At 59.3% G+C, this 20,834-nt stretch overlaps 3 pseudogenes, besides 4 other annotated features; all 3 read right to left on the minus strand.

Moving 5' to 3' along the window:
- Positions 1-123: part of a sequence feature (heterozygous, Esmeraldo-like haplotype) that runs on past the window's edge.
- Positions 124-20,834: part of a sequence feature (areas not merged during assembly with more than two copies in the genome that could not be assigned to a particular haplotype) that runs on past the window's edge.
- Tc00.1047053510279.263 lies at positions 525-1,829 on the minus strand (annotated as a pseudogene).
- Tc00.1047053510279.276 lies at positions 2,317-6,147 on the minus strand (annotated as a pseudogene).
- Positions 6,449-6,469: a microsatellite.
- Positions 9,271-19,704, minus strand: Tc00.1047053510279.290 (annotated as a pseudogene).
- Positions 14,728-14,778: a microsatellite.

Consider the following 20,834-nt stretch of genomic DNA (forward strand, 5'->3'; position numbering starts at 1 on the left):
TCCAGCAGCTCCGTTTCCTCCACGTCCCTCACAATCGCCGGCATGCCCCGGCCGCGCAAAGCACACAGCGCCACAATGTCGTGCCGCCTCTCCTCCACAATCATGAGCGCAACGCCCAACGCGTACTGGCGCACGTGCTCCATGCGCTGCAACCACACGTGGATCAGGTTGGCTGTCACGCACTGCATCTTGTTGTCCTCGTTGTGCTTGGATCAGACCCTCACATCTTCTCAATCCACGGCCTGGTGCTGCAAGAGGCTGCCGAGTGGTGCCACGTGTGTGAAAGACGCAAAAGTGGGGAAACAACGGCCACGCTCACTCCATCACACATCTCCACTCCCTCCACTCTCCCGCACACAAGGGCGGTGTCATGGGGAAGAGAAGCCCGCCGCACAGCGCATGCACGAGGGCACATGCAATAGCAACGCCATCCACATCGCACCGCAACAGAGGGCCATGCGCACAGCAAAAACACGGCGGCAGTGATAGGGACGAGGCGAATAAAAGTACATACCGCAGTCCTTCAGTTCTGTCTTCCACTTTGAATCATTTTCCACGGCAACCGGTCCAAGAGAAAACGTGCGGTTGTTGTCCGTGACCCAAAGTCAGAGCGCAGTGGCCCTTTTCTTCCCCGAGGCATGCCCTCCCTGAGTGCACAGCATGACCCTCCTTCCTTCCCTCAATGGTTGCGGTGATGAGGGCATCCACATGCAGGCTTTCCTTCTGAGGGACTCCTGATCGTGCTTTGACCCCACACGCGCGAGAGTGTCCCGATGGCCTCCGTCCACGCTGTCCCCATGTCACGCGACTCGCACACCCTCTGGCCATTCTCGCAGTCAACAATCATGAGAAGTGATCCCTCCCATTTGGTGACGCGGGGTTAAGGCATTCCGCACGGGAAATGTCCTCAGAGAGCGCCCAGGCACTGCCGTTTTCCGTCGAGCAAATGATCATGGAGCAAACGTCTTCTGCTTTACTCTTCGCCATCAGAGGAAACACAGGCGTGCCATCCTCCATCACAACACCTGCGCCACCAGAAGCAATGAACTCCGTCCAGTCGCCTTCGTGAGAAGCAGAAGAGATCCGTTTCGAGAGTGGTTTGGGGTCGCCCCATTCGATCCGTCCTCTCTGCTTGCCACCCGTGGGATTCGTGACATCACCCACAACCAGTTTCAGCTCCAAGCCGCCCTCCCTCCAACACCCACCCTCGTAGGACACATCAGAGCCTCCCGCAAGAGGAAACACTCCGTTGCCCTTCGTGATTGTTGTGGGGCGGAGCACAACACCCAAACTCTCCTCTCCCTCCGCTGCACAAAGCACAGTGTGTGCCCTCCATGTATCCTTTATTGACCTCACCAACAAGAGTGGACCAATTCCACGCAGAGTCAATGCACCCCGCAACCACATCAGAAGAAAAGGGCTTAATTAATTGACCACCTTGATATTCGGCATCCATGTGACCCTCGGCGAAAGCAGCAATTACTCCACCAGCACTGACGAGTGAGGGTGTAACAAATGAATCCCTCGTCGTAACTGGAACAACCCCATCCTTCGGCTGCACCAGCGTCGTCTGCAGCACAAATAGATCGACCCCCGCCGGTTCCTGAACACGTCGTAAATCAATCACGCCATTATTCTCCTTTGCAGGCGTTGCTCCCCAATTGCCGCAGCACATCATCACAAAGAGGAAAAGCAGCACCGCTGAATAAAAGAGGTGCCGGGACATGTTGGGCCTCTGCGGCTCACTCTCTCCTCCTTCCGCTGGATCCGGCCACGCGGCGACGGTTGTGTGTGCGGGGTGCCTTCACTGCAGCAACACGTGAGAGCATATAAATATGTGTGTGTGGGCGGTGTGTGTGCTGTTGGTCCTTTCAGTGCCTTCGAATTTCACAGTAGCGTTTAGCGCTTGGTCGTAGCTTCCTTCGTAGCCTGAGTGTGCTTGTGTGCAAGAAATCAAATTAATATTTAAAAAGCATCAAAAATGAACGTGGCAGAGGAGTGGGTGGCGCCACCAGCCACAGTGTAACACATCCGCTTCGTCGTAACCTCTACAGTAATTACTCTCACCGTCCACAACGGCTCAAGCACTGTGAGGCCACACACAGAAGCATAGACATTGACGTTTGCGCACGGGCCAATACACCCTCCGGCAAACAGCACCAACCAACAGACAGCCAGCAGAAATTAAGTGCGAGCAGAATCCCAAGTGCTGCAGGATCCTTGCAAGCAGCGCTCTCTCACTGCAGGGCCTTTAAAGCGTTCCTCGCTGCAACATCCCCCACCACCCCCTCGGCGTGTCGGTGGATTTTCCCGTTCACCGGAAGAAACACGGCGGGATGCTTCGGCAGTGGTCGAAGACACACAGAGTGCGCCGTCGACGCGAGCAACAAGCGCAGACCCTCGTGAAGTGCGATCCCACAACCGCGATCCCTCCATTTACTCTCCTGGACGTGGAGGAGGCATGAAATGTCCTCTTCTCTACAGTAGTCCTGAAACGCAAAAAAAAATCCGCAGGACATCCCGTGCAGCCACGGCCTCCTCAGCAGCCTGACAGTCCACGCCGTCGCACCGCTCCTCAAGAGGTCGCCAGGCCCGGTAAGGCAAGCAAAAGGGGAGCAGCAATTTGGTCAGCGCGCTCAGAAAAATGAGGCGCAGCAGTCGGGTAAGTGCGGCCCATCCACGTCCTCCCCCTCAACAGACCCACCACACAGTCGAATCACACACCCGAAAAGAGCCGTGGCGTCCGACGAAATAGCACGCACAATAACACCTCGTGCTCTCCTCAATGTAGTGTCGTGGCACACACGAGGCATCACAGGAAGGGCAAATAGTTGCATTCCATCGGCATAAGCACGGAAATAAAGCGCGCATTCTGCCCCTGTGAACTCCCATCCAAATCGTCTCAACCACAGAGTTTGTGTCGCCGACCCTCAGGAAGGGCTGATGCATCAACTGCCGCTGAACGATCCCCCGGCGATGAAACAAAAAGAGCCACCGTCTCTCAAGGTTCGTCATCACCCATTCCCCCCATTGAGGGAAGAAAACGCAAAGTGACGCTGTGGGCGTGTCTAGCTGACAGAAATGGAGAAATTGACTCCGGCCGCGGAACAAATTAAACGGATCCTACTCCCGAATCCTTCAAAGAGACCGGTCGGTCAGCTGCCGAGGTTGACGGCGCGGAGGACAACACCCTGAATGTATGGAGCACCGCAGCAACCCAAATATATTCTGCAATATCCGCGGTCAGTTCATGTAAGTACAAAGAAGGGACAGCAAATTCAAGGGGGCGTGTGAACCTGTCAGTGATCACCCGCGCCGGAGGATCGCCACTCCCACCCTCCAAGGGCACCTCAACGACGTCAAATATTTCCACTGCATGGCACCCACAACACAATCGCGTGGCATAAACTACCGCCTTGCAGCACCCCATGCAGTGCGGCAATCGAAAACCGTCTCGAACACGGCGTGCGACAAAGGTGCCGAAAGAAGGTGCAGCAAATACCCTCCACATCTCAGCAGTTCCAATCATCCAGTAAAAGGCAGGAGCACCAGACAGTACCCACGGACTCACCAAATATGGCGTCAAAAGGCAGCGAGATGCTAGATGCCGAAAGGCTCGCATTTCTTCCCCCGTGACACTTCCACGGATGAATACAACTGCCGTGCCCTGCGGCCTCTCGACCCCTTCGAGACAACGTTGCGGCCACATGGCGACGGCTCAATGTGGCTGGCGATCAGATCCAGTCGCCGCGGCAAAACAGTACAGAAAGTAGGGCGGTGAGCCCGCACATCCGCCCCTTTTTTGCCTGCCTCCACCGCAAGAGTGAAACTCGTCTTCCCAACAGCCGCGCTTCGGGTGACTGAAACAAATGCCCTCACACCGGCGATGACATCTGCAAGCGCCTGTAATTCCTCAACACCGCCCGTCAAAAAAAAAACCAACTGGCACTCAAACTCTGCAGCCACACATCCCTCGTAACCATTTGCAAACTCGTTGTCCAGCAGAAACACCCGAACAACATAACAAGAAGACCGTGCATTGCTGGCAAGGGACAAGAGCACGTTGCTTTCATCCTGCAACGGAGGATTATGCCTCCTGCGTAACGCGGCCACAAGTACGCGGTGCGCCAACACCGAAGCGGTGGGCATGTTGCCCCATGACCCTCCCCCTCCACAGGGGTCCAAGAAGTGCAACAGACCATCCTCTCACCAAAGAAAAAGCCCAATGGAGCAGACACTGCAGTGTGCGGACCACCCAGCAGGAACACTCTCAGAGAACGAATGCTCTTGAATGCCCTTCAGAAGGGGCCAGCGGGTTGGCCGTGAAGCCAACAAACACCGGAGAGCCACCTGCTCTGCACGCATCCAATGACGCAATTGGGAGCGCAATGTTGCAGGGCACATCAACCACCCTGTTCTCGTCTCCGTCTGTGCGGGCACGACGGTCCTGCCATCATCCTTCGCCCTCACAAATTATTCCACAGGGTCCTTTGAACCGGAGATCACCACACGGCAATATGCCACCGGAGGAGTGCTCTCCATACCGCACAAAATAAAATGTCCCCCACTTCGAAAACCGCAGTGAAAACGGGCATAACGATGAGCAACACGAGGGTTGCCTGTGTCCTAATTCATCAAAACACTCTATCCTCCGTTGGTTCAGGCCTCTGCCACACGAAGAGGCACAGATGTAACATCACTTACACGCAACAGAGTGAAATCCGCAAGAACATTGTCATACAGGACGCAACAACAACCAGCCCATTCAGCAGCCGTTGTGGTCATATTCTGCGAAACATGATCCACGCCCACAGAAAATTTGTTGTCCAGTTGCACAAATAATTGATGGGCCAAGCAACGTGGGCCCAAGAACGAGGGCACCAGTCGATATTAGGCCTTGGAGCCGCCAGTGAGAGCCATTGATTGGAATAAACACCAAAGCCACCAACGGCCAAAAAGAGCTGCGACAACGCACTCGTACTTCAAACAAAGAACGGATTCGTCTCGTCTAGGAAGAAGAAAGAATAAATAATATTTTTCCTCCTCACAGAGCCTTCCAGCAATAAAACACCATCATGCGGTCCGCCCTATAGGCATTACTCAGGAGCACAAGAACTGTGCAATGTGTAGAGGGCTCTGCAATCAGGCGAATGAGAGATGCTCCACGGTGGCACTCAGACTCCTTCCGGGCCAAGCATCAACCAACCGCGAGCAGCATGCCTCTTCATGGACTCTCCGTTTGGGTACCAACTGAGACGGAAGGCTTTCGTCGCTCAGCACCAACCCCGCGTTGCGTCGTGTCGTCAAATAAAACAAGTGAGGATGGCAGAGCGCATCATCGGGGAAATCGCCCTCAAGTGTGGGAAACAGCATCGCACCCGCCGGAAAAAGGTGCGCATGATGTCCCTCCACGTCAGCCGCGCAGCCTGTCAGGTGAAGGAAAACTTGTTAAAAAGGAAGTCAGCGCACTCACCTCCACCCCAGGCAGTTTTTTCAGGAGAATCGAAACATCAATTCGGGGGCTCCACACTTTTTGAGGGATATTGTGACCCTCTGACACGTCGACGTGCATGCCCACACAATGTCCTAATTCCTTTCCCCCCTCTGCATGCGCCCGCATCGTCTCTTAAGCCACATCCAGGACAGAATAGATAGCGAGTGGCACCTGGTCAGCCAGCGCCGTTCCATTCCTCAAAGCAAAGAAGCTCCCAGCCTCAAAATCACCGGCCATCAATCAGTGATGCCGTTGGCACAGGACCTCCTCTGGCCAACGCCACACACTTGTTCCGGAGCACATGTTATCCCATGCCTCGCTGACGCCACCCTCAGCATCCTCTACAGGTACACCGTGCATTCACTCCCAAAATACGGGTGTGGGCTACACCTCAAGAAAACTGCACAATGAGCCTGCAAACTGCTCGTTGAAAGTTGTCATTGTGTTGGATGTCAGGGGCAACGCAATCACACGTCGCAGCTCCTCAGGAGATCAAAGAAGATAGCAACCATCATTCAATTGGGATGGGCTTCGCAAACCCCTCGCGACTTTTGTCCGATGGGGTGCTTCAGTCCATATGAAACCTTGTCTGTGGGATGGAATGCCTATGCGCTCTAAAAGAGTAAGAACAAACTCACGGGAGAAGAATACGTAACATAACGGAAGCAAAATGCCACAAATAAGACAGAACGGTGGGAAAATTATATGGAGGGATATATATATATGAAAATAAGCTTCCATCAATGTATAGATATATCGATATGGGTATGAGTATCAAAACGCTACTTTATTCTTATTCATTGATGCATCTGTATAGATATGGATATATCCCTTCTCTCCTACAATTTGACAGATTGCTTGATTTCTTGGTTTATTGAATTGCTATTTTATTGGCTGCATATTTATATAGATAGGCATGTAGATATCGGTATGAATATCTATTCAGCACTTTCGATATATATATATATATATATACTGTTACTACTATTCCTCGTGTCTTCTAAAATAAATACGAAGTCCCACACGCCAGCCACCATCGCAGAGCACGTCCGCCCAACGATCGGAGATTTAAAAGAGAGCCCGGCACCCGAAGTGAGAGCCGCAGTGGAGGCCGTGAAGCACACACCACCGCTACGCACCCGCCCCGGGGATAGCGCGGTGGCTCGATAATCCGTTGCTGCCAAGAATCAATAAAACAACAAATCACAGAACCAACCAAGCATGGACGCCATAAATGAGAAAAGGGAGAGGAGAGCAGCCTGCCAGGAGCAAATACGGCCTGCTGCATCTGCGAGGGGTCTCGTGCCTTCTCGCCGCGCGGAGGTACTGCTGGGGCAGTGCCTTTCCACTTCAAAGTGGAAAAACACCAATATTTCCGTGAAGCACGGCTTCCTCACCTCCCCGATGTCCGCTCCATGCTTTTTTCTGGGTGCCTGCAGAGCCGGGCAGCGGAGTAAATGCCGACCTGCCTCTCCGCACAGTTCCGGTCGGCCGGTTTTCACAATGTCCGGTCGATGCCCGTGGCGTGCCGTGCGGTAGCGGGTCAGTCAGGCATTGCTGTGGCACGGAAACCCGCATGCTGGACGGCAAAAATAAACTGGTGGGGATCCCATCGGGCTGTCGTCGCCGGGCAACGTGCGCCTTCTCGGCGGCCTGGCCTCTCTGCCGTCGTGAAATCGGCGACAGCGTGACGTTCATCAACACATGTGTGCATGCCATTTTAGGCACACGGTGCACTGTTTCTCGATGGTATGCTCCTCCTGTACAGAGGCGGGGTTTCTGTGTGGGTTTGATGTTCTTCATGCGGAGGTTCAAGCCCTGCAGCGCGTGGCTATTCAATCTCCATTTTTAGTGTCACGACTTTCTTTCTGTCGGGTGTTTGTGCCGGGTGTGGGTGTTCAATCCCCCGGCACTGCCCGCCTGCCTGTCGCATCAAGGTCATTTATGAAGTGCCTCCTTCTTCGGTGCCGACCGTGGCTCTGTGCTGGAGCGCTCGTGTGCTCGTATGCGGGATGGTGATCCCGTTTTCGCTTGAGCCCTGAATTCACAGTACGTGCATTCCAACGGGGTGGATGCCGTCAGACCGTCATATTCCTGGCAACGCCCCCTATTTGTCGGGGAAACTCTTGCTTGTGGAAGTGCTAAAGATAAAACACGGTTCCGGCTTGTCTTTCGTACGACGCAGTGCGAAAACTGCATGAGAGTGGCTTCGGCCTGGGCTCTGCAGTCTGCGGCGGAGGTGCGATCGGTGTGCCGTCTCCCGCTCTCGTCCCCGCTCAAGTGCTGGGCGGTTGTTCCGGTGGGATTTCTGGCGGTTCCGACTCACCGGGAAAGTTAACTTTCCACAGCGCCTGGGAGCGCGTAATGCCATGGGCGTTAACCATGTGCGTCACGACACTAGTGCAGCAGCTGCAGTGCTTGCCGCACACCGGGCAGTCTGCCGGGCGTCGGATCGTGGCGGGGTGGAGTCCAGCGGGAGGAGGAGGCGTTTCCGTGCGAAATTCTTTGCGTGTCTGCTGTGCGGCATCCGCGCCGCACCAACGGCATGTGCGTGGGGTGGCGGGTTGCAGTGATCGTAGCAGCCATCCGTATTGTGTGCGAAACTCCGGTGCGAAAGCAGGCTGGTGCGGCCTCTTCCCCACGAGTGAGGGTGGCGTCCGTGCGCGTCGGTTCCCAGTCGCCTGACACAGTGGAGCGGCGAGTTTCGGCCCTGAGCTGTCGGGCACGAATAATACGTTCGGCCAGTGCGACGATGCCGGTGCTCCATGTGCCTGTGAGCTGTGCGAGGTCGGCCGCCTCCTTGGCTTATACATCACATGCTTCGTTCTTGGGTATGTCGCAGTGGCCAAAGACAAACTGCATTCGTGTGTGCGCTACTCGGTGCTGCGGGCGAGAAAAAATGGGTACGTCCACAATGTGAGTCGCCAGGTGATCCAGAACCGTCGACGTGTGCTCGCGTGCTTCCACGATTCAACGAGAAGTCGCATAGACGCACGCTGCCGTGGAAAAAGTCTCGGTGAATATCGTACTCTCCATGCTAACACCGCACTCCTCTGTATCTGCTGTGGTGCATCAATTTCGCACGGCCGGAAGGAAATTGGGGAAAAGAAGCAATTCCTCGTGGAGGCATCCCCGTACCAGCGTGTCCAATCCGCAACGATATCCCTTGCCTGTGGAATGCGGTGTGCTCGAGGGCAAGTGTGGAACGTGACTGGGATGGCTTGGTCCGTCACTTCCACCGCTAAAGAGACATCGATCACCCTGTGCAATCGCCACACCAAAACAGGCTGGAATCACGGAAATGCGTTGCGCCCCAATACGTAATCCCGCTCAAAGACGTTCCTGGAAACTCGGAGCCCTGCTACTACTCCGTCGCCGCTTTGCTTCTAAGAGCCGTAACGCCTCCTGCATGTAAATCCACGGTAAGGCAGAGCTGCAATTCATTACTTCCACTAGGCGGTTCGCTGGATCCTTCCTCCATTGCACAAAATGAGCGTTGAGCTCCTCGCACGCAACTCCACAAAATTACAGTCCGATACAACACAACATCAGGAGTAACAAGAGCGACAACTCAATCCCCTTCCACACAGTCATCGTGAAACGGGGAAAAATCCTGAAAGCACCCTCTAAAAATAGAAACAAATCGATAGAAACAACGACCAACAACACTGTAGGTGCTGTTAACGACGGCTGGCTGTGGTGTGCAGCACAGCCGTGGCCCCTCAAGCACCGCATATTTACTAATTCCACTTGGCGTACGTCACATGGCGGCGTAATCGATCATACGGCTCGCATTGGATGCACGGTCGAGCAGGCTCTGTGCGTTTGAGCGGGTGTCACCGGCCATGGGCTGCAACGGCGGTGCGGGTGGTCGGTACGACGACGCAACGGTGGTGCCTGATGCGTACGACGATGACGTCATTTCGTGGGGCTTCTGCGTCTCCTCGTCGCTCTCCCCGTCATCACGCAGCAGCACCTCCAGCCCACCACGATGCGGCTCGCGCAGCTCCTGCCAGTGGCGTTCCTCCGCGTACCACACAACGACGCCGTACACAGTGATCGCAAGCAGCACAGTGATCAGCAGCAGCACGATAGCCGCGTACGCCTTCGCACCGCCGTCGCTCGGCGCAAGGTGGTTTGCCGCGCTGACCACGCAAAGCGCCGCAAGCAGCACAAAGCTCGCCGCGTGCATCACCGTCAGGAAGGCCGAGCGCATCATGTTCGTGAAGGCAACCACGCCCGCACCCGCAAGCAGCACAGCCGCCATGCAGAAGTACTGGACGTGGCAGCCTCCCACGGGCGGGTGCACAGCCGCAATCAGGCACACCACACACAGCACCGACAGCTGGAACACGCACCAGTACACGCGGCTGCCCCTCATGCTCGTCAGCATGCCGCCGTACATCCGCTGCTGCGCCGCGGGGCACCAATACCCGACGGGGTAGAGCAGGCGCTCGTGCAGCGGCTTCCTCGAAAACTGCCAGTAACTCTCGAAGCTCGCACCCACGTGGCGGGCAATCAAGTAGCACACACCAGCAGGGAACGCCACACCGTACAGCACGCCAACGACACCAATCACGCGGTGCTGCACGCGGGCGCCGGGCATCGCCAGTGCGAGCACGGAGCCAAAGAAGATGCCGAGGTGCATCGCGTGCGCCACAACGTACGTCAGGCTCGGGAAGCGCATCGCCGCCCACGCACTCGCCGCGTCCACGCCGCGCCACCGCTGAAAGGCGACCGTCACACCGCAGTGCACGCACCCGAACACGGCGGCGAGCAGCGCGTTGCCCACCACCATCCACAGCGGGTCAAGAGCAGCAAACACCGACAGGAAGTACGGCAGCGCAACGGTGCTCGCATGCTCCTGCGCCGAGGCGCATGGCATCCTCGCAAACACGCCGAGCGCCTGCATCTCCAGGATGGAGCCCAGCCCGCCGGTCACCACCACGGCAACAGCCGTCGCACCCGCAACGACGCCGGTGACCGCCGAGAGGGCGCTGGCTGCGGCGGGCAGCCTGTTCGACCTGATCGTGAAGGACCCAAGCAGCACACCCTTGCAGCCGCCGGACACCGCCACAGCGTCGCAGCGAATAACTATCGTCTCGTCGGCAGCAATGAAGTAACCGCGGTGCACGGGCACAGCCAGCTCCAGGACGGTGGACGGATTCGTCGCGTTGCGCACCCACGTCGCGTTGCTCAGCATCGCTCCCCACGGACCGCCAAACCCGCTCGGCTGCGCCGTCGACACCGGCACTAAGCTCAGGTACTTGCCGATCTGCGGGTCGCGTGCCCATCGAAACGGCGGCGGCAGCGTCACCACCAGCAGTGTCGGGACGGCGCTCCCACCGCCGCGGATGTCGTTCTGCGTCAGGCTTCCACCAGCCGCCGTCGTCGTCACGGCGAGCGTCGGGCACGCCACGTCGCTCCACCACAGCGTGCTGCTCATCGACGCCGTCGGGGTCCGCGTGGGCGAAAGCGCCACCCTTTCCGTCACTTGCAGGGTCTCCGTCGGCCCGTACTGCGTCGGACTGTGGTGCTTCGTGCTCTGGCTCGGCGTCGGTGTCGCCGTCGTCGTCAGGTTGCGCGTCTCCGTCAGCGTCGCCGTGTGGCTCAGAGGCGGCATAGCGGGCGTGCGGTTGCACCCGTCCACGTGCGGCAGGTACACCGGCAGGCAGTCGCGCCCGTACCCGCCCTCAGCACAGCGGCAGCGACACGACCCCGACATCGTCCTTGTCGCAGCAGCAAAGCAGCGCACGTCGGCGTCGCACACGCCACACGCCACGGGGCGGAATTCCCCGATGATGCCGGCGGACCTGTAGTCCATAGGCCGCAGCGCCTGTCCGTTGAGCGTCAGGCACCCCACGACGAACCGTCGGCCGGCGCCCACAAGCGCAACGGTGCCGTCCATCAAGAGAGGCCCACTGCCAGCGTTCCCGTGGAGCGTCAGCGTGCTCTGCACGAGCTCCGCATGGCGCGGGTACGACGGCACCGACAGGAGCCTGCCGCTGATGCTGTTGCCGCGCACCGACAGCCAAGACCCGGAAACAAACGACGCCGACCCCCGCAGCACCAGCAGCGCGCCATCGGTCAGCGCACCGGCGTTGTCGTTCACTACGACGGCGGACGCGTTGGCCTCCACCCCGCTGTCGAACACCAGCCCATGCGCGGCGTACACCTGGCTCCCCGACACGCGCAGCACAGCGCCCCACGACGCAACCACGCGCGCACTCGCGTACAACGCATATTCGCCACCGAGCACAGCCGCGTCCAGCGCGACACCGCCACCGACAAGCTCCAGCACGGCACCGTCCATCACCACCGTCCGCCCACCACTCATCACGGTCACGAGAGCAACGCCAGACACAACCAGCACGGACCGCACGAGCCGCAGGCCCGACAGCACCAGCACCGGTGCGTACGGCGAGGACTGCGAGCCGGGAAGATACACAAGCGGCGTCGGCCTCGTGGCAACCAGCAGGGAGTCCGTCACCGTCAGCACAGACCCCGCAGGAAACGTGCCGGTCAGCACAAGCGCACCGTTCAGCGCCTCCACATCGCACACCGACAGCTCCACCGGCCCGCTATCGTCACTCCCCGTCGCCCTTGCACCGCGCAGCGCTCCACCGCCCATCACGTACAGCACGGCGCCGTTACGCAGCGACACGTTCTGCACAACGATCCGCACGCCGCCCCGCGCCATCCACGGCACGTAGAGCACAGGACTCACGCCGTCCAGCACAACGTGGCGCAGCGTCACGTCGCTCGCGCCGGCAGGCACAACAAACACCGACTGCACCGTCACGCTCTCACGGACAAACACACTCGACGCAGTGCCCACAGCGGGCGGCAGTGCGGGAGCTTCCACAGGCACGCACTCCTCGCCGTACCCGTCGCTGCCGCACGTGCACACGCACACACCGTTCCTCATGCTCGCAGAGGCCGTCCCGGGCGCGTAGCAGTGCGTGTCCCGGTCGCAGGCGTCGCACCCAGCAACGTCGATGTTCCCAGCGTCGCCAAATCCAGCCGCTGCGTACTCCTCCGCCGTCGACAGGACTCGCCCACCAGCGTCGTTGCACGCAACCTTCACATGCGCCCCAGCCGCAAGCCACAGGCTCAGTGACAGCATCCGCGGCAGCAGCGCTCGGTTGCGCACGAAGCTCAGCGTGCTCTCAGCAGCGGTCACGGCGCCAGCAGCATAGAGCATCTCCCTCGAGACGCTGTCGTGCACGTTGTCCTTCGCCAGCAGTATCGACCCGCCGGCCAAACTCACCATCGAATAAAACGTCACCGCGTATTCCTCCGTCGACAAGAATTCACTCCGCACAAGCGCCACAGCGGAGCCCGACACGCTCACAGCCCCACGCACAGACACCGCGTGCTTGCACAGCAGGAAGTCGCTGTCAACAAACGCCACCACGGAGCCGCCACTGGCCGCAACGCCGCCCTCCACCGACACGCACAGCCCCAGAGCCGTCTGCACCAACAGCCCGTCCACGTACAGCGCACCGCGCGACGACAGCGCCACGCCGCCAACCACCAACATGCCAACAACGTCGCGGAACACAGCCGCCACCTGCGTGCGCGCAATGGTCAGCCCGCTCCCCGTCAGATTCACGTTGTGCAACACGAGGCACGCGGAGGCGTCGCCAAGGTCGTGGGCCCCCGCTGTACACAACACGCTTCTCTGCGATCAGCACCGAGTCCACCACAGTGACGCGCGAGCCCGGCGGAAAGCGGTTCGCCACCACCACGCCGCCGCCGGAGCGCGACTCAATTCCGCTGATCAACACATCGGCGCGCTCACCAGCAGGCGGGTCGGATCGCCACCCAACAACGTACAGGCTCGCTCCGCCCACAAACGTGCAGTTCGCCAGCGTCACGTTGCGCACGCTCCCTGACATCAACTCCACGTCCACCACGACGTCCGCCGCAAAGGTCACACCAACGTAGCACACCACCGACGTCCCGAAACTGATTTTCACCTCCACATCCACACTCACGTCCCGCACACACAAGTCGGCGCCTTCGGTGCTCGGTGGCTCGGGAGCAGCAACGGGCAGGCACGCATCGCCATGGCCGCCCTCCGCGCACATGCAGGCGCAGCCATCACTCGATGCCGTCGTGTACGCAGGAAAGCACGACGCTGCTAGGGTGCATGGATCACTGCAGGTCAGAATGGTGGTATTGTACACGGACGGGATGCCGTATTCCACCCCCTCCTCGCCGTTCACAGTGTTGCACGCGGCCACAATCGCTCCGTTTGTGAGATCGCGGGACCCCTTGGATATCCGCAGAACTGTCGGCGTGTCCGTGCTGGACATGAATTGGTTGCCAGACAAAGACACCGTGGAGTCGCGGAGATTCACCGTGGGGTTAAGAAAAGCAAACGCATTCGATGGTGATTCACGGCAGAGGTTGCCGCTCAGCTGCAGCCAGGAGTTGTAGTAGATGTGGGAAGGGTAGCTTGGAAAGAACGCAACCGAGCTTCCCTGTATGTCGTTGCCCTGAAACACAACCGCTGACCAAGACTCCACACGTAATGTCACAATTACTAATAAAAAGTACTTCACCGGCCTCGTCAGAAGATTGCCTCGGATCACCACGGCAGAGTTGTTAAGTACACTCAGCGATGAGGATTGGCCAGACCCTTCAAGATTTATCAGCGTACTGTCACCGCCGGCCATATGAAACGTGTTGCCCACCACCGCAAACACAGAGTGCCACGACACCCTCAGCGCAGATCCAACAAAGTGAATGGCGCTTGACGATGCCGTCACGCTCTGAAACACATTGCCACTCAGCACCACCGCGGAGTCGTTGCTGATCGCCAATCCATTCATCACAACACACGACTGGCTCCATATGTCCAAACACGACCAATGGAACAGCCTCGTGACAGTGAAGCGGTTCCCGCTGATCGTGATGTTCGTGTGCGGTGGAAACACACCCTCCGGGCTGAGCAGCGCGTCACTAAATCTGTTGCCGGCGACGACGATGTTCAGCGACCCCACAGCGGCGTACGCGTTGCCCAACAGCAACAGCACGGCGCCGTCCCTCCACGTGCATCCATCGAACGTGACATTCGCCACGTCGCCCGTCATCGACCCTACCAGCACCGTCAGGCTCATGCCGCCCCCGCTGAACGTCACGTTGCGGTAGCACAGCCACGACAGCCCGCTGCCCACAGTCTGCGCCACCTCGGGGTACACCATGTCGCTGATGCACTCACCAACCGGCGGTGGCAGCGGTGTGGGCGGCACTGGCGGCGGCGGTGGCGGTGGCGGACCAGCAGGCACAGGCGCCGGGACGCACACATCGCCGTGCCCTCCAGCAGCGCACTGGCACTTGCAGCCAATGACCGCCGTCGTCAGCGGGGCAAAGCAGTCGCCGTCCTTCGTGCACTCCCCGCACGCGGCAACAGTCGTCACGTTGTTGATGCCTTTCAGCTCCAGTTCAGCCGCCGTTGTCACCTCCCGTCCCGCGACCGTCAGACACCCAGCAACAAACCGGTAGCCGGCTTCAACCCGCTTCAGCAAGGATACCGACGAGCCCGTCGAGCCCATCTTGCAGCCCGTCAGCGTCACAGCACTGCTGCCGTCAATGATCACAAATGCGGACTCAGTGTCGTAGAACATCGCACCCACTTCCACGTTGTTGTCGCGCCAATCCAACCAGCTTAACTGCTGAACTGTCCACAAGTCATCGTTATAGATGGCGTAGCGCACGGAGCCGCTGTTCCCCACAACACGCACCACGCTGTGATCCGACACGCTGAATCGTTGGTGCTGATACAGCAGGCTTACCCCGGAGAACATTGTATTATTGAGCAGCGCAAAAACAGAGTGGTCACTCACACTGAGACTGTGCACGTAGAACACGTATTTGTATCCCTCAAAGCTGCAGTACCGCGCGTGAAGCGAGCTGCCACCCACCAGCTTCAGCGTCCCTGTGGAGTACAAACCAAACGCATCACGATTCGTTGCATGCGCCTTGACGTTGCTGACCAACAGCGTCGACGCACTCAACACGACGTCGCCCAGCAAAAATACGCTCCACATGTTGTTCACAGTGCCCGGCAATTCAACCGCAAAGGTCTGCACCGCGTCAACCTCCGTAATGGCGATGTCGCAGTGCTGTGGAAGGGCACGTAAAAAAGCAACGACGGAGGACCGCATCACCGTCTGGCTCACGCGGATCAGGACGCCGGCTGACTCGGCCGCCTCAACACCCCCAACAAACTGCAGCGCGGCACCCTCACGGAATGTGCACCCGGTGAGCGTGATGTTAACGGGGAGATGCAGCGGCATGCTGTTGAGGAAGAACGTCAGCATGGCACCAACGCCGCTGAATGTCACACCCACGTAGCAGTGGTGCGTCTTCCACATCTTCAGCGTGAGGTTCGTCAGCGTCTGGTTCACCACGCAGCTCGTGTCGCCGTCGACGGCTCTCTCCGCTGCGGGCGGCACAAAAAAGTCGGGCACCTCGAAGGGAAGACACGACGCGCCATGCCATCCGTCCTTGCACCTGCACGAGCACGAGCTGCGGTCCACCAACTCCGTCCCGGGCATGTAGCACGCCGCATCCTCGTTGCATGCGCCGCACCTGAACACCACCACTTCCTCCGAAAACACGTAGTCGTACGACACCTCCCCATTTCCCTTTAGGTTGCACCCAACCACAAACCGCGCGGGTAACTCAACAATCGTGTTCGATTTAGAAAGCTTGGCGAAGAGTGCGCTTCCCTCCACCTGACGGTTGTGTGCGAGCGCCACGGCGGTGCCGCTGCCCGACAGCTGAAGTTTTTGCCAGGAATACGGAATAGTTAATACTGAGGCTGCACCCACGCTGTTGCCCTCCACACGCCACTGCGCACCGCCCTCGAGTGTCAACGAGCCAGTCAAATACACCAGCTCGGAATCAAAAATCTCCGTCCCACCAACGAAGGTGCAGTCCGCCACTCGCAGCAGCCCCGCGGAGCTCACGGTGGTATCACCAAAAAGATAAACGCCATTGACCGCGCTCATCGTGTTGTTCTCTATGTCAAAGAAGCCGCCGTTCTTCACATCAACAGCATTAACGCAAACAGATGATTCCACACCGTCATCGTCCTTCGTTGTGCTCAGCTTATTTCCCTTCACAATAATCCCGCCACCATCAACAACAACACCACTGGAGAAATAGACTGCGTACCTACTCCCCTCGATGTAGTTGTCGAGTAGCAGCAGCGTCATATTCGCACTGAGAGTAAACTTCACAAATAAAATGGCATGGCCCGACGTCGTCACAAGCGTACAGCCCACCACCAGTATCTGGGAGCTCACGCCGAAAACACCCTGAAACTCCAACGCTCCAGAATCCAGGATCGAAGATGTCACGTTCAGGTGCGCGCGTGCACCACTCCCCCTGACCGACAGTCCCATGAGGACGCACTGCAGCAGCGTGATGTTGAGTGTATGCTGTGGCGCGTCAAAATACGACAGGTCCAGCACAATCGCGGCGGTGAAGGTCACGTTGACGAAGCACAGCCCACGCACACCGGGATCAGGAACGTCCAAAGAGTCGATGCTGCCACCGTGCACGCAGCGGACCTCCGTGTTATTCGCGTCGGGGAGCGGGAGCGGCCCAAGACCGTCCGGAACCGCAGCCGGCAGACACGTGTCACCGTAGCCGCCAGCAGCACACACGCACTCACAGCCGCTGATGCTGCTCGTCCTCGCAGCAAAGCACACGGCGTCCACGGTGCACGCGCCGCAGTCCAACACCGTCACGGGTGCTCCAATATTGAGGTAGACTCGGTAATTCGTCACAGTTGAGCCCCTTGCCTCGTTGCACACGCCGTAGATGATCGGGCGCGAGTCGGATGGTGGTGACCACTTGGTTGTCATATATGTAAAGAACGAGAACGAGCCATACGTGAAGTTGTTGTCAAGTATCGACCACACACTCTGATCGCAGAACGTCACGCCATTTTCCTTGGCCACGTACACAACGTATGCGGTGCGGAACTCGTTGTTGCGGTACACCAGCCAGCTGCCGCCAGCCACGGTCAGCGTGGTTGCCATGAGCATGGCAAAGCCAAGACGAAAAGTGCTGGACACAATCTGCAGCACGCTGCCGCCATCCACAACAACATCCTTGAACACACACGCGGCTTTGCCGTATTCGGTGCTCGGCGCAACCCACGAGCTGTTCTGTATGGAGAACACGGAGCCGCCGCTGACTCGCAGGTCCGACGCAATAGCGTACATCACGTGCATCTGCGACATAACGACGCAGTTGTCCATGTAGAAGACGCTGGACAGGTTCGCGCCGAGGCCGCGCTCCACGAGGATCGCAGCGCACGAACCCCCGCCACACACCAGCGTCGACCGCGTCATGACAAACCGCGTCGACAGAAGCCGGACACCGTCCAGGACAAGCGCGGGGCCGTGCCGGGATCCCGCATGACCACGGGTCGTCGGCACGTACTGCGACCCGCCAACCGTCGCGCGCAGCGTTGAGTTCGCCAGCAGCACACTCGAGTGCAGCGGCATCGCGCCATGCAGCACAATCGTGCCCTCCAGCGACGTCACATTCGTCATGATGACGAGGGCGTGGGGCATCAGGCGCGCCGTGCTCTCGCTGAGGCCGCCAATCCGCAGCTGCGCGCCGCCCGCAAGCACGCAGTGGCGCAGCGTCACGTTCAGTGCGTCAGCGAACGCGTCCATCAAGCGCAGATCCACCGCCACAGTGATCGGTCCGCTGAACACCACCGAGTCGAAGCACGCAGTCGCTCGCCCGCCGCCAACCGTCACGGACTCCGTCAGCGTCACGCCACTCACGCAGCCCTCCGCACCGCCACCACCGCCGCCGGCCCTCGCAACCGGCACGTCGAACGGCAGGCACGCCTCGCCCACGCCGCCGGCACGGCAGCCGCACACGCAGTCGGAGAACGACGCCGTCAGCGCATCAAAGCACGCCAGCGCTGCCGCACAGCCGTCACACGGCACCACCCTCACGGAGGGCAGACCGGCCAAGCGGTAGTCGCCGCTGCTCTGCAGCACCCGGCCGCTGGCACGGTTGCACTGCACCGACACGACGCCGCTCGTGATCGCCAGCCCGGAGACAAGCGTCGCGCCAGTGGCAGTGCAGCGCGCAATCGACACGGTGCCGCCGATCAGCGTCACCCCAGACAGCGACGCCACAGACAACGCCTCGCCCACCGCCCACACGTCGCGCAGCTCCAGCCACCCGCCGACACTGACCGTCCCACCGTCGCAGCGCACCAGCGACGACGCAACAGACCCCTCAACGCCCACGAAGCGCAGCACCGAATCAAACACCGCGAGGCGCTCTCCAAGCACAATGCCGCCACCGCTGCTCACAACCGACACGTTCGTCACAGAGAACACCGAGTGGCTCCGCAGACTGAGACGCGACGAGGATGACACACGCAACGCGGAAGCGGTCGGACCGCCCGACGCCTCCAGCAACACGCCGTCAAGCACCACCGCGCTCGACAGCAGGTCCACGTCGCCGCCAACGTACACCGCCGACCCGCCCGCCTGCAACGACCTCAGCACAGTGTTGCTCACACGCAGCTGCGTCTGCAACAGCGACGTCGCGTGCAGCACAAGCGGCGACGCCACCGCGTCCGTCAGCCCGCTCAGCTGCGAGTAGCGCATCGGTCCAGGCGTCACAATCGTCGAGTCACGGACCGTCACGTTCGTGTGTGCCGGCAGGTTGTGCACAAACACAAGCGAGCAGTAGTCGCCGGACAGCCCGCTCACGCTCACCTCCAGGCTCCGGTCACTCGCCGGCTCACCGCTGTAGCCCCGCACGTGGAGCTGCGCACCGCCGTCGCACACGCAGTTCCTCAGTTCAATGCGCAGCGCGCCGGAAAGCATCGCCGCAACGTCGAACACCACAGCCACGCCGTTCGTGATGGACACGCCGTCCATCAGCACCGTGTCCACGGCACGGCCAACCGTGATGGCCCTGTCCACCGTACCGCCCCGCAGTCGCAACACCACCGCATGCACTGCGGGCATCCACGCCGCCGCCGCAACCAGCGCCAACACAACAAGCAGCGCCACACGCACAGCCGCAATGGCCCTGCGCTGCACACGGTGCCGGCTGCGCGGACACGCATCCACCGCAAACCGCATCCACCGACCCAGAAACATGACAACAGGGATTTCGTGGTGCGTCGTACCCGCCCCGTCGACCATAATTCCAGCTTTCAAAATCCCTTCCTACAGATGGCGAATCCAGTGACACGATTCCGCCAGATCGTTATCCCACTACTGCTGCTAATCCTAATACTGCAAGTAATCCCTAACACCTTGAAACGATAGTTGTGCTGGTCAAGCAAAAGTATCTCTAACTACTTCGTCAAAAAAGAATAAAAGGCAGCAACAACAGTAACAAAACACAGTGGCACGCAGAGGCATCCGGTCATATACAATCCCCATCACAGTACAGCCGCCGACACAAGACCGCGCAGACGCAATCAAGTCAGTGACACCATCGCCCTCCCCACATCCCACACAACCCCGTACAGCCACCGTGCCGAGTGGCGGAATCCCGGCAAAAAGCCACATGACCACTGACACCGCTCCTGTTACCGAATGGCTGCATCACAGGGCGGTCCCGATGCCGTGCACGACACACAAGAGCCGAGGCAGACCACGTGGCAGCGTTACGACCGCCAGCCATCAAGCGCGTCCGAAAGGTGTTGTTGTTGGTGGTGCGTAAGTGGAGTGGAGAGCTCGCCGGTCGCCAGCAGTCAAAGCGTCTTTTCTAGTTCACGCGAGTCGGCATTGCACAGCAGGCAGCGGCACCATGCGCGCACGGCATACACAACAAAGGAAAAATAAAGAAGCACGGCGGCAGCAATCAAGCACGGGGAAAAGGGTCCACATCGATTTTGCATTCCGATTGGCTCACAGACATCCGGATGGTGGTCGCGCCGCTGCTCTACGGTGCGTGTGTCGTGTGACTGCAGCGGACTGAGGGGATGAAGAGAGTGGTGGGAGACGCAGCGCGGCCCTCATCCATCTCGGTTAACTGTGACACCGGTGACGTCTTCCAGTCAGATCGCCTGCAGCAAAGACCGTCGCCGTCAGCAGCGGTCGGTGCCTTCCCTCTCCCACTGGGGCGCAACTCCACCGACGCCGTCGCTCGTCTCCTCCCTCACCAGCACAACGAGGGAGCAACGGCAAAAGATGAGACACGCACGGCAGGCACGCAGTCGCAGATTCCCACTGCTGCCGCCATGACCAAACAAGGTCGGCTGCAGGGCGCAAAAAGAAGGGCAAACACCCCATCAAACGCTTTGGCACCACGTGGAAGCACCGCA

Source organism: Trypanosoma cruzi, genomic scaffold, assembly GCF_000209065.1.
Source record: "Trypanosoma cruzi strain CL Brener 1047053516699 genomic scaffold, whole genome shotgun sequence".
NCBI classification, from domain to species: Eukaryota; Euglenozoa; class Kinetoplastea; order Trypanosomatida; family Trypanosomatidae; genus Trypanosoma; species Trypanosoma cruzi.